A 17,418-nucleotide genomic window follows, 5' to 3' on the forward strand; every position below is an offset into this window, starting at 1 on the left:
ATTGAAATGAGCTGTGTCTGGTGGTGGTTTTACATATATATGTGCTATGTTTTCGCCGTAAAACATTTTAGAAATCTGACTTGCTGGCTAGATGAACAAGGTGTTTATCTTTCATTTGAGCTATTGGACTTGTTAATGTGTGGAGGTTAAATATTTTTAAGAATATTTTTGCGTTCCATGCGCCACCGTTTCAGCTGAACGTGGGAGGGTTGATCCCCAATTGGGAACCAGTATCGTAGACAGGTTAAAAAAGTTTGAAATATCCAATAAATGTCGTTCCACTTCATGATTGTGTCCCCCTTGTTGTTGATTCTTCACAAAAAATACAGTTTTATATCTTTATGTTTGAAGCCTGAAATGTGGCAAAAGGTCGCAAAGTTCAAGGGGGCCGAATACTTTCGTAAGGCACTGTATGTAAGTGTGTGGTTGTGTTCTAAAACACATCTTGAGAAACGGTCTCCTCTCCCCAGGAGTGAAACTGTCTCAACTCTTTGGGAGTGAAACTGTCTCAACTCTTTGGGAGTGAAACTGTCTCAACTCCTTGGGAGTGAAACTGTCTCAACTCCTTGGGAGTGATACTGTCTCAACTCCTTGGGAGTGATACTGTCTCAACTCCTTGGGAGTGATACTGTCTCAACTCCTTGGGAGTGATACTGTCTCAACTCCTTGGGAGTGAAACTGTCTTAACTCCTTGGGAGTGAATCTGTCCTAACTCCTTGGGAGTGATACTGTCTCAACTCCTTGGGAGTGAAACTGTCTTAACTCCTTGGGAGTGAATCTGTCCTAACTCCTTGGGAGTGAAACTGTCTTAACTCCTTGGGAGTGAAACTGTCTTAACTCCTCAGGAGTGAAACTGTCTTAACTCCTTGGGAGTGAAACTGTCTTAACTCCTCGGGAGTGAAACTGTCTCAACTCCTCGGGAGTGAAACTGGATTCAGATTAGATTTTTATTGAAAACACTGCTTTAGACGAGCAGTCTAGACCAATACGAACACAGCTCAAGATATTTGTGATCCATTAACCTCTTTCTCTTTCACTCTCTCTCTCTCTCTACCTGTGGGCGCCCTCAACACACATGTCTGGCATCAGCCTCCTCTGACTAACACTGACTCACCTTAACACCTCCAGTTTAACAACCCTGAATACAACACACACACACTCTGGTGGAGAAATATCAATTCTGATTTGAGCCTACAGTGGTGGTGATATTTTGTCAGGCTCCAGGGAGAATGCAGAACTCTTTTAAAGTCTATACATTGTTATTGGTCAAACTGTAGGAAGAAAAAACGACCAAGTGAGGGGTTCAGTTTGAAACGAGGGAAGGAGAGCCAGAGGGAGGGAGGGAAGGAAGGGAAGGAAGGAAGGAAGGAGGGAGGGAGGGAGGGAGGGAGGGAGGGAGGGAGGGAGGGAGGAAGGGAGGGAGGGAGGGAGGGAGGGGGGGGGGGTGAGGTGTAGGCGTAAGGAAGATGGAAGGACATGACAAGGATGAAGAGAGGCAGGTAGGGGAGACGAGGATGAGAAGGAAAGGAGCAAGAGAGAAAGGAGCATGAGAGGAGAGAAGAAGAGAAAGAAAAGAGGGAGAAAAGAAGGGCAGAGTGAAAGGTAGAGGAGAGATGAACATAAGTTCCAGTAAATGATCAGATGAAGAATTGGAGGAAAAGGAGGAGTAGAATGAGGGGGAATAGAGAGATAGAGGTAAAAGGGAGAGGGGAGAGATATAAAGAGGAAGAGAGAGAGAAGAGAGGGGAGAGAGATAGAGGAGAGAGAGAGAGTGTGGTAAAAGGGAGAGGGGAGAGATATAAAGAGGAAGAGAGATAGAAGAGAGGGGAGAGAGATAGAGAGAGTGCGGTAAAAGGGAGAGAAGATGGGAGCGAGCGAGCGAAGGGGGTAAAAGGGAGGGAAATGGAAAAGAGAGGGAGGGAAGGAGAGATCATTGTTTCAGGACCACTGGTGGTTTCATGTTTCTTCTCTGCCCTGCAGATTTCCATTCTCTGGCTTCTGTGCAGACTGACTGACTCTCTCTCTCTCTCCTCCGCCCCCTTCCAGCCAAGCCTCTCCACGCTGTAGGAGATTACTAAGAGGAAGACTTCAGACTCACTGAGGAGAACACAAAGAGAAGGAGGGATACAGACAGAAAAGAGAGAAAGGAAACTGCAAGGTATGGACAGCACATGCTCTTCATTCTCTTTTGCTCTGAGACAGATAAAAGGGAGGTATTTTTATTTTCATCTCTCTGGATTTCTTCCTCCGTTCTGTTGTTTCCCTGTAGCCATGCTCTCTGATCTGGGGTGTGTGTGCGCGTGCGTGCGTGTTGTGCGTGTGAAGTGTGTTCTGTGTACCGTGTGCAGTCAGAGTGCTGCTCATGTGAAGGGAGAAATGAAACCATGCCTGTACGGTGTGACTAGTGAACTTATATGTGAATGCATGTGTATATACTGTATTTCGATTTGGATGGATGTGTACAAAATGTGCATCATAAAGTTTGTGTGTGAGTGTAAGTGGGGGTACAGTTGCTGTGTGTGAGTGTGTGTGTGTGAGTTGAGGGGGCAACTGTAGGTGTGTGTGTGTGCAGGTGTGTGTAGGTGTGATTGCAGACATGAGATGTCTAGATGGTAGGTGATGGTAGTAATCTGATTGATGTATGGAGGCAGGTTTATCTCCCAAGGGATCAACAACCTTATGTAAACATTAATTGACTACATAGAGGACACATTATGCTTCGTAGGACATACATAGCAGACATGCAAAGCACATAATGCACAACGCATACAAGAAAACCCAGTTTAAGGTAAAAAAAACAACAACTGTTCACCAGTTCCTGGAAAATTCAAGAACCTCATTCCTAATTTCCTGCAAGGACACATATTTGCATTAATTTACTGAAATGTGCACTATGCAGAAATTGCTCCACCATTTCCTGGTTGCTAAAATTCGAAATAGGTCGCCTAATTTCAGTGTATGTGACAAAACAAGGAAGTATAGTGTAGAGAATCATTGTACCATCTAAACAGCTGTGACATATATTTTCCATAACCAAAAATATTGTATTTTCAGCTGTTTGCAGCTGGTGTACAAAACTGGAAGTAAAAGAGGTAAGAATGAAACTGAAGAACAGGGGGCATAGAAATATTGCACATAGAACAGATCTACTGCTTCTTAGACTTGCTTTCAATGAGAATGACCGTTCTAAACTCACATTTCTATGTGAATTTAGTTGGTCGCCCAAAAAAGTTACATATTGCAGTTTTAACCAAACAGAAAAAAAACCTTGTTTGCAAAACGCTTTCCAATGGACTATTTTGTCCTATGTTGGAGGCTTGGTTAGTGATTATTATTATTGAATAGGGCCCAACCAGTGTGCAGGTGTGCAGGTGTCCCTCTCATTTGTCTGCTTTAGGCAGTGTCCCAAATGGTACCATATTCCTTACATAGTGCCCTACTTTGAACCAGGGCCCTGGGCACTATATTAGGAATAGGGAGCCATTTGGGATGCAGATTTACTGTAGTGTTTACCCTGAGTCTGGAACCTATCTGTCTTTAAATAGCCATGGTCTGCTCTCTCCTTTCCTCTCACATTATCAGGTGGCTAGGCTGCTTGCTAGGCTGTTTTTATCAAAAACATTTTACTACAGTCAAAACCATGTGGTTTTGGTTGAGAAAGCCTGTGTGTGTCTGTGGGTGGGTGGTGGTGGGGGGGTGCCCGTGTGTTTTGTGTGCCTGTACTTATGTTCATTCCAATCTGGCTAGCACTGCAACAGTAGCACAACAACACTCCATCGCTAATGTTCTCAACAATGATTCAGTGGCTAACACATAACCCACATGCTGTCCCTTTCATTTTGATGCTATCAAGGCAGCTAACTGTTTATCCCAATGCTAACCCTTCAGATTAGGATTTGGTCGCTAACCCCAAGTTCCACATGCATCATTAAAACTCCAATTTTACTAGTCAGCAATCATCATTATATGGGGTAAATTTTTTTCTGTTTTTCAAAAAAAAAGTTTAATGTAAGTCTCTCCCATTTGAGGACTTCACCTGCATCTATATTGGTGTTATTTGTAGCCTGCTAATTGCTTGTATATCTATAGGCTGAGAGGAAATACTAAGGTGCTTATTAGCGTCAGGCAGCTAGCCATGAGCCACCATTATCCTTAGAGAGAGAGAGAGGCAGCTAGCCATGAGCCACCATTATCCTTAGAGAGAGAGAGAGACTCTATAGAGGCAGCTAGCCATGAGCCACCATTATCCTTAGAGAGAGGGAGAGAGAGAGGCTCTACAGAGGGGATGAAAGCAGGGTGGGGTCTCAGATTACCCCCTGACAGTGCCACTGTGTTAATGACACTATGGCCTTAACCACTCCTCAGAGCCAGAGGACCAGGACTTTAATTTATTTTTTTAACTAACTAGGCAAGTCAGTTAAGAACAAATTGTTATCTACAATGACGGCTTACCCCAGCAAAACCCGGACGGCGCTGGGCCAATTGTGCGCTATCCTATGGGACTCCCAATCACGGTCGGATGTGATGCAGCCTGGATTCGAACCAGGGACTGCAGTGACGCCTCTTTCACTGAGATGCAGTGCCTTAGATCGCTGCTCCACTCAGGAGCATTTGGCTGGTGTGGGACTTGTCTGGGTGGGAGTGTTATCAGTGTCGTAGCTAGAGTGTAATTGCAGTGGTTGTTCTACTGTTTTAAGTGGAGTAGTCAATTTTTGTCTCTGTTTTCTGAATTGCTTAGCAGTATCCTGAGCTTTTTGTTCTTCATTTAAGATTGGGGGTTAGGGGCTGGTTAGCAGTAAGGATATAAAGTTAGGGTTTAGGGTTGGTGATAAAAAACAATTTTGTCGGTAGAAAGCACCATACTTCCATCCTTTCTAGCATGGTCATATAGTGAGGAGGGGTGGCACAGGCCTGTGAGAGCTCCATGGTTTGGCTGCTGACTGGCAAGACCATGCCCAACCTGGTGATCTTGGCACTGGGTAGAGGTTGCCTGGGCAGCAGGGTAGCCTGGTGGTCTAAGCTTGGCACCACTGTCCAGGTTAGGACACACAGACAAAGACCTAGGACCTGGGAGATGATGGATGACAGAGAGGAAGAAGAATACTGCTCTTGTCGCTCCCATGAATAGAGAGAGGCCTTCTGTGTGTGTGTGTGTGTGTGTGTGTGTGTGTGTGTGTGTGTGTGTGTGACTGTGTGTGTGCGACTGTGTGTGTGACTGTGTTTCAGTATGTGTGTGTGAGGGAATGCCTTCCATGAGGGCACCAGTGCCCAAATGTTCCAATACCAGCTCCTGAAAGACCAATTAAAATCTTCATTTTCTGGAAGAAAGTTCTGCTGCTCAGCCAGATTCGGATTCTATAGTCATCTTTTAGAGAGGGGAGCTGACAACAAACCCACATTGGGAACAGCAGCCGTTGTCCTTTAGATAGTGCCACTTGACTTATTGCTGTGCTTTATCCCCGTAAAAAGAGCTCTTGGCATCACTTGCTGCCCATGTTTTCATCCAAAGCCCTTCTGGTTCAGCCCATAGTGGTTGAGTGGTCTAACCAAACAAAGCAAGCAGTGAGCTGGGGAGAATAGAGGTGCAGGGATTATTGACTGGCTTTCCTGTAATTTCCCAACCTCTCTATATTTAAACCCCTCTAGGGTTGAGTTTCGGACTGCGTCCCAAATGGCACCCTATTCTCTACATAGTGCACTATTTTCGACCAGAGCCCTATGAGCCCTGGTCAGAAGTGAATAGGGTTTGACGTGGGATGCACCCTAGCTCAGGTCTAGCCTCCTCACACATCTCCCATAGAACCTCCTGAAAGAGGGCTCTGAAAAAGCCTTTAGGTGGGTAAGAGTGGGTAGGGGGGAGTGGGTACTATGTGGGAAAGAGCTAAACCAAAGAGCTGCAGTTAAAGGCGGGCTGAACTTCTTGATTTAGCCTCGGTTTCAATTCTCCTCAGTAAAAAATGCGACTGAGAACCAGATTTGGGTTTTGGAGGCGTGCTTTGATGTGGGTGTCTCGTGTGTGTGTTCGAAGGTGGTAAGTGTTTGTACTTTCACTTTGCCAAAACAGTACACAGTTAGTCACTCACCCTTCTAGATAACTTAAACAATCTGACCAGGTCTTGTTTGGAAGTAGCCTAGACTAGCTAGCAAGCTAGCCAACTTCTTTCGCCAATTAGCTTCAACCGTGGCAACGTTTATTTGACTTTGGATAGCCTATCTCTGGGGCTATTTAGTAACCAAATATAAATTACACAATGTAAATCGGACAATATTTTCACGTTGCACATCTTTTAGTTGTCTCATTAAATGCTTTCAGTATTTTTCTATGAATTTCAAAAATGTATTGTTGGTTTGAGGTTTTAAAGTCATTGAAATTTGGAGCTATTGGCATTTAATATATTGTCCCATGTACATTGTCTAATTTACTGATGGTCCCTAACCAGCTCCATAGGGATATCCAATGTCAAACCAAATTCACCATGGGCATCGGTTCGCTGGCAGCTGTCCTTTGAATTGATGATTACTTGGGTGCTGCCAGCTGTGGGCTGTTGGGAAGGATTGAAATAAACCTAACTCAAGGAAAACTATTACTGTACCCTTCATTCCATGAAATACAATTAAAAAAAATCACTATCAAATCTCTGTTTTGGACATGACTGACTTTATGACCAAAATTAACCTATTTACACAATGTAGTCAATTGTAACACTAGAATAAATGTTTCTGACAAATATCGATGCCACATAGAAAATGCCTATCAGAGAAGTTGTTTATTGCCTACAGTTGCTCTTTAAACTGTGGCAGGACTTCAGTTGAATTAGCCTGCAGCTAGACAATATAAAACCACTGCTGGTTGTCTTACTGACTCCTGAGAGCCACACACTCAGAATGTCCTCAGACCTAAACCACGTGTTGATTAGGAGACAGGAGAGAGGAGGATGGGGTGATGGGGAGGAGGAGAGAAGAGAGAGGAGGAGGAGAGAGGAGAGAGGAGGAGAGAGATGGTGTGTGTTTTGTCAGGGCAGCGGTTGAATACCAGGAGGATCAAATTAAATCAGTTTATTTGTCAGTGAAATGCGTACTTACAGGCTCTAACCAACAGCGCAATTTTTAAGTAAATAAAAAAAATGTAACGTGGCTATATACAGTAGAGAGGCTATATACAGTAGAGAGGCTATAACAGTAGAGAGGCTATATACAGTAGAGTGGCTATATACAGTAGAGAGGCTATATACAGTAGAGAGGCTATATACAGTAGAGTGGCTATAACAGTAGAGAGGCTATATACAGTAGAGAGGCTATAACAGTAGAGAGGCTATATACAGTAGAGTGGCTATATACAGTAGAGTGGCTATATACAGTAGAGAGGCTATAACAGTAGAGAGGCTATATACAGTAGAGAGGTTATATACAGTAGCGAGGCTATATACAGTAGAGAGGCTATAACAGTAGCGAGGCTATATACAGTAGAGAGGCTATAACAGTAGCGAGGCTATATACAGTAGAGAGGCTATAACAGTAGAGAGGCTATATACAGTAGAGTGGCTATATACAGTAGAGAGGCTATAACAGTAGAGAGGCTATATACAGTAGAGTGGCTATATACAGTAGAGAGGCTATAACAGTAGAGAGGCTATATACAGTAGAGAGGCTATAACAGTAGAGAGGCTATAACAGTAGCGAGGCTATATACAGTAGAGAGGCTATATACAGTAGAGAGGCTATAACAGTAGAGAGGCTATAACAGTAGAGAGGCTATAACAGTAGAGAGGCTATATACAGTAGAGAGGCTATAACAGTAGAGAGGCTATATACAGTAGAGAGGCTATAACAGTAGAGAGGCTATAACAGTAGCGAGGCTATATACAGTAGAGAGGCTATATACAGTAGAGAGGCTATAACAGTAGAGAGGCTATAACAGTAGAGAGGCTATATACAGTAGAGAGGCTATATACAGTAGAGTGGCTATAACAGTAGAGAGGCTATAAACAGTAGAGAGGCTATAACAGTAGAGAGGCTATATACAGTAGAGAGGCTATAACAGTAGCGAGGCCATATACAGTAGAGAGGCTATATACAGTAGAGAGGCTATATACAGTAGAGTGGCTATAACAGTAGAGAGGCTATAAACAGTAGAGAGGCTATAACAGTAGAGAGGCTATAACAGTAGAGAGGCTATATATAATAGAGAGACTATATACAGTAGAGAGGCTATAACAGTAGAGAGGCTATAACAGTAGAGAGGCTATAACAGTAGCGAGGTTATATACAGTAGAGAGGCTATAACAGTAGAAAGGCTATAACAGTAGAGAGGCTATAACAGTAGCGAGGCTATATACAGTAGCGAGGCTATATACAGTAGAGAGGCTATAACAGTAGAGAGGCTATAACAGTAGCGAGGCCATATACAGTAGAGAGGCTATATACAGTAGAGAGGCTATATGCAGTAGAGAGGCTATACAGTAGCGAGGTTATATACAGTAGAGAGGCTATAACAGTAGCGAGGCGATATACAGTAGCGAGGCTATAACAGTAGCGAGACCATATACAGTAGAGAGGCTATATACAGTAGCGAGGCTATATACAGTAGAGAGGCTATAACAGTAGCGAGGCGATGTACAGTAGCGAGGCTATAACAGTAGCGAGGCTATATACAGTAGAGAGGCTATAACAGTAGCGAGACTATATACAGTAGCGAGGCTATATACAGTAGAGAGGCTATAACAGTAGCGAGGCGATATACAGTAGCGAGGATATAACAGTAGCGAGGCTATATACAGTAGAGAGGCTATAACAGTAGCGAGACTATAAACAGTAGCGAGGCTATAACAGTAGAGAGGCTATAACAGTAGCGAGGCTATATACAGTAGTGAGGCTATAACAGTAGAGAGGCTATAACAGTAGCGAGGCGATATACAGTAGAGAGGCTATATACAGTAGAGAGGCTAAAACAGTAGCGAGGCTATAACAGTAGCGAGGCGATATACAGTAGCGAGGCTATAACAGTAGAGAGGCTATAACAGTAGAGAGGCTATAACAGTAGCGAGGCTATATACAGTAGAGAGGCTATAACAGTAGCGAGACTATATACAGTAGCGAGGCTATAACAGTAGAGAGGCTATAACAGTAGAGAGGCTATAACAGTAGAGAGGCTATAACAGTAGCGAGGCTATAACAGTAGCGAGGCGATATACAGTAGCGAGGCTATAACAGTAGCGAGGCTATATGCAGTAGAGAGGCTATAACAGTAGAGAGGCTATATACAGTAGAGAGGCTATAACAGTAGCGAGGCGATATACAGTAGAGAGGCTATAACAGTAGAGAGGCTATAACAGTAGAGAGGCTATAACAGTAGAGAGGCAATAACAGTAGAGAGGCTATAACAGTAGCGAGGCGATATACAGTAGAGAGGCTATAACAGTAGAGAGGCTATATACAGTAGAGAGGCTATAACAATAGCGAGGCTATATACAGTAGAGAGGCTATAACAGTAGAGAGGCTATATACAGTAGAGGCTATGTACAGTAGAGAGGCTATAACAGTAGAGAGGCGATATACAGTAGAGAGGCTATGTACAGTAGAGAGGCTATATACAGTAGAGAGGCTATAACAGTAGCGAGGCTATATACAGTAGAGGCTATAACAGTAGCGAGACTATATACAGTAGCGAGGCTATAACAGTAGCGAGGCTATATACAGTAGCGAGGCTATAACAGTAGCGAGACTATATACAGTAGAGAGGCTATATACAGTAGCAAAGCTATAACAGTAGCGAGGCGATATACAGTATAGAGGCTATATACAGTAGAGAGGCTATATACAGTAGAGAGGCTATAACAGTAGCGAGGCGATATACAGTAGAGAAGCTATAACAGTAGCGAGGCGATATACAGTAGCGAGGCTATATACAGTAGCAAAGCTATAACAGTAGCGAGGCGATATACAGTAGAGAGGCTATATACAGTAGAGAGGCTATAACAGTAGCGAGGCTATATACAGTAGAGAGGCTATAACAGTAGCGAGGCGATATACAGTAGCGAGGCTATATACAGTAGAGAAGCTATAACAGTAGCGAGGCAATATACAGTAGCGGGGCTATATACAGTAGAGAGGCTATAACAGTAGCGAGGTGATATACAGTAGCGAGGCGATATACAGTAGCGAGGCTATAACAGTAGCGAGGCGATATACAGTAGCGAGGCTATATACAGTAGCGAGGCTATATACAGTAGCGAGGCTATAACAGTAGCGAGGCTATATACAGTAGTGAGGCTATATACAGTAGCGAGGCTATAACAGTAGCGAGGCTATATACAGTAGCGAGGCTATAACAGTAGAGAGGCTATATACAGTAGCGATGCTATAACAGTAGAGAGGCTATATACAGTAGCGAGGCTATATACAGTAGCGAGGCTATACCAGTAGCGAGGCTACAGTGCCTTGCGAAAGTATTCGGCCCCCTTGAACTTTGCGACCTTTTGCCACATTTCAGGCTTCAAACATAAAGATTTAAAACTGTATTTTTTTGTGAAGAATCAACAACAAGTGGGACACAATCATGAAGTGGAACGACATTTATTGGATATTTCAAACTTTTTTAACAAATCAAAAACTGAAAAATTGGGCGTGCAAAATTATTCAGCCCCCTTAAGTTAATACTTTGTAGCGCCACCTTTTGCTGCGATTACAGCTGTAAGTCGCTTGGGGTATGTCTCTATCAGTTTTGCACATCGAGAGACTGAAATTTTTTCCCATTCCTCCTTGCAAAACAGCTCGAGCTCAGTGAGGTTGGATGGAGAGCATTTGTGAACAGCAGTTTTCAGTTCTTTCCACAGATTCTCGATTGGATTCAGGTCTGGACTTTGACTTGGCCATTCTAACACCTGGATATGTTTATTTTTGAACCATTCCATTGTAGATTTTGCTTTATGTTTTGGATCATTGTCTTGTTGGAAGACAAATCTCCGTCCCAGTCTCAGGTCTTTTGCAGACTCCATCAGGTTTTCTTCCAGAATGGTCCTGTATTTGGCTCCATCCATCTTCCCATTAATTTTAACCATCTTCCCTGTCCCTGCTGAAGAAAAGCAGGCCCAAACCATGATGCTGCCACCACCATGTTTGACAGTGGAGATGGTGTGTGCAGGGTGATAAGCTGTGTTGCTTTTACACCAAACATAACGTTTTGCATTGTTGCCAAAAAGTTCAATTTTGGTTTCATCTGACCAGAGCACCTTCTTCCACATGTTTGGTGTGTCTCTCAGGGGCTTGTGGCAAACTTTAAGAAATGGCTTTCTTCTTGCCACTCTTCCATAAAGGCCAGATTTGTGCAATATACGACTGATTGTTGTCCTATGGACAGAGTCTCCCACCTCAGCTGTAGATCTCTGCAGTTCATCCAGAGTGATCATGGGCCTCTTGGCTGCATCTCTGATCAGTCTTCTCCTTGTATGAGCTGAAAGTTTAGAGGGACGGCCAGGTCTTGGTAGATTTGCAGTGGTCTGATACTCCTTCCATTTCAATATTATCGCTTGCACAGTGCTCCTTGGGATGTTTAAACTTGGGAAATCTTTTTGTATCCAAATCCGGCTTTAAACTTCTTCACAACAGTATCCCGGACCTGCCTGGTGTGTTCCTTGTTCTTCATGATGCTCTCTGCGCTTTTAACGGACCTCTGAGACTATCACAGTGCAGGTGCATTTATACGGAGACTTGATTACACACAGGTGGATTGTATTTATCATCATTAGTCATTTAGGTCAACATTGGATCATTCAGAGATCCTCACTGAACTTCTGGAGAGAGTTTGCTGCACTGAAAGTAAAGGGGCTGAATAATTTTGCACGCCCAATTTTTCAGTTTTTGATTTGTTAAAAAAGTTTGAAATATCCAATAAATGTCGTTCCACTTCATGATTGTGTCCCACTTGTTGTTGATTCTTCACAAAAAAATACAGTTGTATATCTTTATGTTTTAAGCCTGAAATGTGGCAAAAGGTTGCAAAGTTCAAGGGGGCCGAATACTTTCACAAGGCACTGTATATACAGTAGCGAGGCTATAACAGTAGCGAGGCTATATACAGTAGCGAGGCTATATACAGTAGCGAGGCTATAACAGTAGCGAGGCTATAACAGTAGAGAGGCTATATACAGTAGCGAGGCTATAACAGTAGCGGGGCTATAACAGTAGCGAGGCTATATACAGTAGCGAGGCTATAACAGTAGCGAGGCTATATACAGTAGAGAGGCTATAACAGTAGCGAGGCTATATACAGCCACGAGGCTATAACAGTAGCGAGATTATATGCAGGCACCGGTTAGTCGGGCTGAGGTAGTATGTACATGTAGGTATAGTTAAAGTGACTATGCATATGATGAACAGAGAGTAGCAGTAGCACAAAAGAGGGGTTGGCGGGTGGCGGGACACAATGCAGATAGTCCGGGTAGCCATTGTGCAGGAGCACTGGTTGGTCGGGCACATTGAGGTAGTATGTACATGAATGTATAATTAAAGTGACTATGCATATATGATAAACAGAGAGTAGCAGCAGTGTAAAAGAAGGGGGCACACAATACAAATAGTCTGGGTAGCCATTTGATTACCTGTTCAGGAGTCTTATGGCTTGGGGGTAAAAACTGTTGAGAAGCCTTTTGGTTCGGTAACGCTTTGGCGCTCCGGTAACGCTTGCCATACGGTAGTAGAGAGAACAGTCTATGACTGGGGTGGCTGGGGTCTTTGACAATTTTTAGGGCCTTCCTCTGACACCGCCTGGTGTAGAGGTCCTGGATGGCAGGCAGCTTAGCCCCAGTGATGTACTGGGTCATACGCACTACCCTCTGTAGTGCCTTGTGGTCGGAGGCCGAGCAGTTGTCGTACCAGGCAGTGATGCAACCAGTTGTTACATGTGCTCGATGTGCTCGATGTTGCAGCTGTAGAACTTTTATTAGGATCTAAGGACCCATGCCAAATCTTTTTAGTTTCCTGAGGGGGAATAGGCTTTGTCGTGCCCTCTTCATGACTGTCTTGGTGTGATTAGACCATGTTAGTTTTTTGGTGATGTGGAGCTCTCAACCTGCTCCACTATAGCCCTGTCGATGAGAATGGAGGCATGCTCAATCCTCATTTCCTGTAGTCCACAATCATCTCATTAGTCTTGGTTATGGTGAGAGATAGGTTGTTATTCTGGCACCACACGGCCAGGTCTCTGACCTCCTCCCTATAGGCTGTCTTGTCGTTGTCGGTGATCAGGCCTACCACTGTTGTGTTGTCTGCAAACTTAATGATGGTGTTGGAGTCGCGCCTGGCCATGCAGTCATGGGTGAATAGGGAGTACAGGAGGGGACTGAGTATGCATCCCTGAGGGGCTCCAGTGTTGAGGATCAAATTGGCAGATGTGTTGCTACCTACCCTCACCACCTGGGGGCAGCCCTTCAGGAAGTCCCAGGATCCTTAGCTTAGTGTTGAGGTTTGAGTGTACTATGGTGTTGAACGCTGAGCTGTAGTCAATGAATAGCATTCTCACATAGGTGTTCCTTTTGTCCAGGTGGGAAAGGGCAGTGTGGAGTGCAATAGAGATTGTATCATCTGTGGATCTGTTTGGGAAGTATGCAAATTTGAGTGGGTCTAGGGTTTCTGGGATAATGGTGTTTATGTGAGCCACAGGTGAGTGCTACGGGTCTGTAGTCATTTAGGCAGGTTGTCTTAGTGTTCTTGGGCACAGGCACTATGGTGGTCTACTTGTAACATGTTGGTATTACAGACTCAATCATGGACATGTTGAAAATGTCAGTGAAAACTTCCTGGCAATCCGTCTGGCCCCGCAGTCTTGTGAAAGTTGACCTGTTTAAAGGTCTTACTCACTTTGGCTACGGAGAGCGTGATTACACAGTCGTCTGGAACAGCTGATGCTCTCATGCATGCCTCAGTGTTGCTTGCCTCGAAGCGAGCATAGAAGTGATTTAGCTCGTCTGGTAGGCTTGTGTCACTGGCTAGCTCGCAGCTGTGCTTCCCTTTGTAGTCTGTAATAATTTGCATGCCCTGCCACATAAGACGAGCGTCGGAGCCGCTGTAGTATGATTCAATCTTAGCCCTGTATTGACGCTTTGCCTGTTTGATGGTTCCTCGGAGGGCATAGCAGGATTTCTTATAAGCTTCCGGGTTATAAGTGGCAGCTCTACCCTTTTGCTCAGTGCGAATGTTGCCTGTAATCCATGGCTTCTGGTACAGTAGAGTCACTGTGGGGACAACATCCTCGATGCACTTATTGATGAAGCCATTGACTGATGTAGTGTACTCCTCAATGCCATCGGATGAATTCTGGAACATGTTCCAGTCTGTGATAGCAAAACAGTCCTGTAGTTTAGCATCTGCTTCATCTGACCATTTTTTTTCTAGATCGAGTCACTGGTGCTTCCTGCTTTAATTTGAGCTTTTCAGCAGGAATCAGGAGGATATAATTATGGTCAGATTTACCAAATGGAGGGCGAGGGAGAGCTTTGACCACATCTCTGTGTGTGGAGTACAGGTGATATAAAGATCCGTTTTCTCTTTGGTTGCACATTTAACATGTTGATAGAAATGAGGTAGAACTGATATAAGTTTCCCTGCATTAAAGTCTCCGGCCACTAGGAGCGCCGCCTCTGGGTGAGTGGTTTCATGTTTGCTTATTTCCTTATACAGCTGACTGAGTGTGGTCTTAGTGCCAGCATCCGTCTGTGGTGGTAAATAAACAGCCACGAAAAGGATGCACCACCGGAGAGGAGAAGACAGTTATTTTGTTACAACATGATGGCCTGTGGTTGGGGAATAAGTGGGTGATGACAACCGTTTCAGGCAAAAAGTTCTACATCAAACACACACACAGTGTTGTGTATTTCCGCTGCTTACGATGTCATGTTGTGTCACTGACATGTACAGTAGTGTGGCCACAGGGTGTCAATGTTGACCTCTTAAAGGAGAGAACAGAACTCAAACACTGAGGAGGAGTCACATGGTGTTACAACTCTTACCAGAACTGCTCTTTTACACCAGTGATATACAGCTGTTTATGTGTGTGTATGTGTGTGTGTTTCCCCCAATGTGTGTGTGTATGTGTATTCAGAGGGACTACTGGGTGAGTGCCTGTCTCCAGCAAAAGGAAGTTGAGACGACTGCATATAGGGCTGTGGCGGTCACAAAATTTTGTCAGCTGGTGATTGTCAAGCAAATAACTGTCGTAATGATGGTAATTGACCGTTAATTAACATAAACACATTTAGAATCTCCTGGCTTCTACAAACCACTGATGCAGACCTTTGGAACATCTACATTTTAAAAGGTCTAATAAATCCATGTAATTTAGCCTACACCTACACAATATATCCATTATTTATTTTAGACAGTTCTGAAGAAGCAAGATATGGAGAAATGTAGTCTATTTCAGAAGAACAGAATAGCATGATCTGAGTTGTCCTTGTGTTTGGTCCTAATCAGGCTATGCCATATGGCTGTGGTCTGCACTAGTTCATTTAGCAGACAAGATTTGCTTAGAATTCCATGGCATTATTCTATAGAATGAAGAATACCATTCAACATAGCTGAATAAAATATAAAGGATATTTTCTCCAAATGATTTGAAGGAGTGCACTATTCTGTGTTGAGTGGTTAACAAAGACATACAGTGAGAGAAAAAGGTATTTGATCCCCTGCTGATTTTGTACGTTTGCCCACTGACAAAGAAATGATCAGTCTATAATTTTAATGGTAGGTTTTTTGAACAGTGAGAGACAGAATACATTTTTTTTTTTTAAACGCATGTCAAAAATGTTCATTTTTTAATTTATTGTTTGTGTTTTTATTTTTATTTTACCCCTTTTTCTCCCCAATTTTTCGTGGTATCCAATTGTTTTTTTAGTAGCTACTATCTTGTCTCATCGCTACAACTCCCGTACGGGCTCGGGAGAGACGAAGGTTGAAAGTCATGCTTCCTCCAATACACAACCCAACCAAGCTGCACTGCTTCTTAACACAGCGCCATCCAACCTGGAAGCCAGCCGCACCAATGTGTTGGAGGAAACACCGTGCACCTGGCAACCTTGGTTAGCGCACTGCGCCCGGCCCGCCACAGGAGTCGCTGGTGCGCGATGAGACAAGGATTTCCCTACCGGCCAAACCCTCCCTAACCAAGACGATGCTAGGCCAATTGTGCAATTGCCAATCGCCCCACGGCCAGAGCCATCAATCAGCATGGAGCTGCCAGAGCCGTCAGTCAGCCAGGAGCTGCCAGAGCTGCCTGTCACGCAGGCGATGCCAGAATCACCTGTCACCCCGGAGCTGCCGGAGTCTCCCACCTGTCCGGCGCTGCCGGAGTCTCCCGCCTGTCCGGCGCTGCCGGAATCTCCAGTCCGTCCGGCACAGCCGGAATCTCCCGTCCATTTGGGACCCGTGGCGAGGGTCCTCAGTCCGAGGTCGGCGGCGAGGGTCGCCGCTCTTAAGAGGCCACGGAGGCAAATAGAGAGGCGGAGAAGGACTATGGTGGAGTGAGGTCCACGTCCCGCGCCAGAGCCGCCACCACGGACAGACACTCACCCAGACCCTCCCCTATAGGTTTAGGTTTGCGGCCAGAGTCCGCACCTTTGGGGTGGGGGGTGGGGTGAGGTGGGGGGGTACTGTCACGTTCTGACCATAGTTCTGTTATTTTCTGTTACTTTGTTTTAGTATGGTCAGCGCGTGAGTTGGGTGGGCAGTCCATGTTTGTTTTTCTATGTTGGTTTTTGAGTTCCGCCTAGTATGGTTCTCAATCAGAGGCAGCTGTCAATTGTTGTCCCTGATTGAGAATCATACTTAGGTAGCCTGGGTTTCACTTTTGGGTTGTGGGTGTTTGTCTTCCGTGTCAGTGTTTGTCGCCACACGGGACTGTTTCGTTCATTTCACGTTTATTGTTTTGTATTTCGTCGTGTTCAGTTTATGTTTTAAAATAAACCTTATGGACACTTACCACGCTGCATTTTGGTCCTCCGATCCTTCTCGCTTCTCCTCCTCAGAAGAGGAGGATGAGATACCTCACACAGATTCCAAACTCTCCACCATGGCCAAGACCAAAGAGCTCTCCGCCAATGAACATCAGAATGATTCAGAGGACAACTGGGTGAAAGTGTTGTGGTCAGATGAGAACAAAATGGAGCTCTTTGGCATCAACTCGCCATGTTTGGAGGAGGAGGAATGCTACCTATGACCCCAAGAACATCATCCCCACCGTCAAACATGGAGGTGGAAACATTATGCTTTGGGAGTGTTTTTCTGCTAAGGGGACAGGACAACTTCACTTCATCAAAGGGACGATGGACGGTGCCATGTACCGTCAAATCTTGGGTGGGAACCTCCTTCCCTCAGCCAGGGCATTAAAAATGGGTCGTGGATGGGTATTCCAGCATGACAATGACCCAA

General features: G+C 44.5%; 1 protein-coding gene across 1 annotated transcript in view; it reads left to right on the forward strand.

Moving 5' to 3' along the window:
- The window catches only part of LOC110529011 (pleckstrin homology domain-containing family A member 6), a 221,910-nt gene that overhangs the window by 41,171 nt on the left and 163,321 nt on the right, over positions 1-17,418 (forward strand). The window contains exon 2 of the mRNA XM_036983963.1: positions 2,047-2,158. The gene's annotated coding sequence lies outside the window, so the exon portion shown is untranslated. The remainder of the gene's footprint in view (positions 1-2,046; positions 2,159-17,418) is intronic.

This window comes from Oncorhynchus mykiss, chromosome 7, assembly GCF_013265735.2.
Source record: "Oncorhynchus mykiss isolate Arlee chromosome 7, USDA_OmykA_1.1, whole genome shotgun sequence".
Taxonomy (NCBI): Eukaryota; Metazoa; Chordata; class Actinopteri; order Salmoniformes; family Salmonidae; genus Oncorhynchus; species Oncorhynchus mykiss.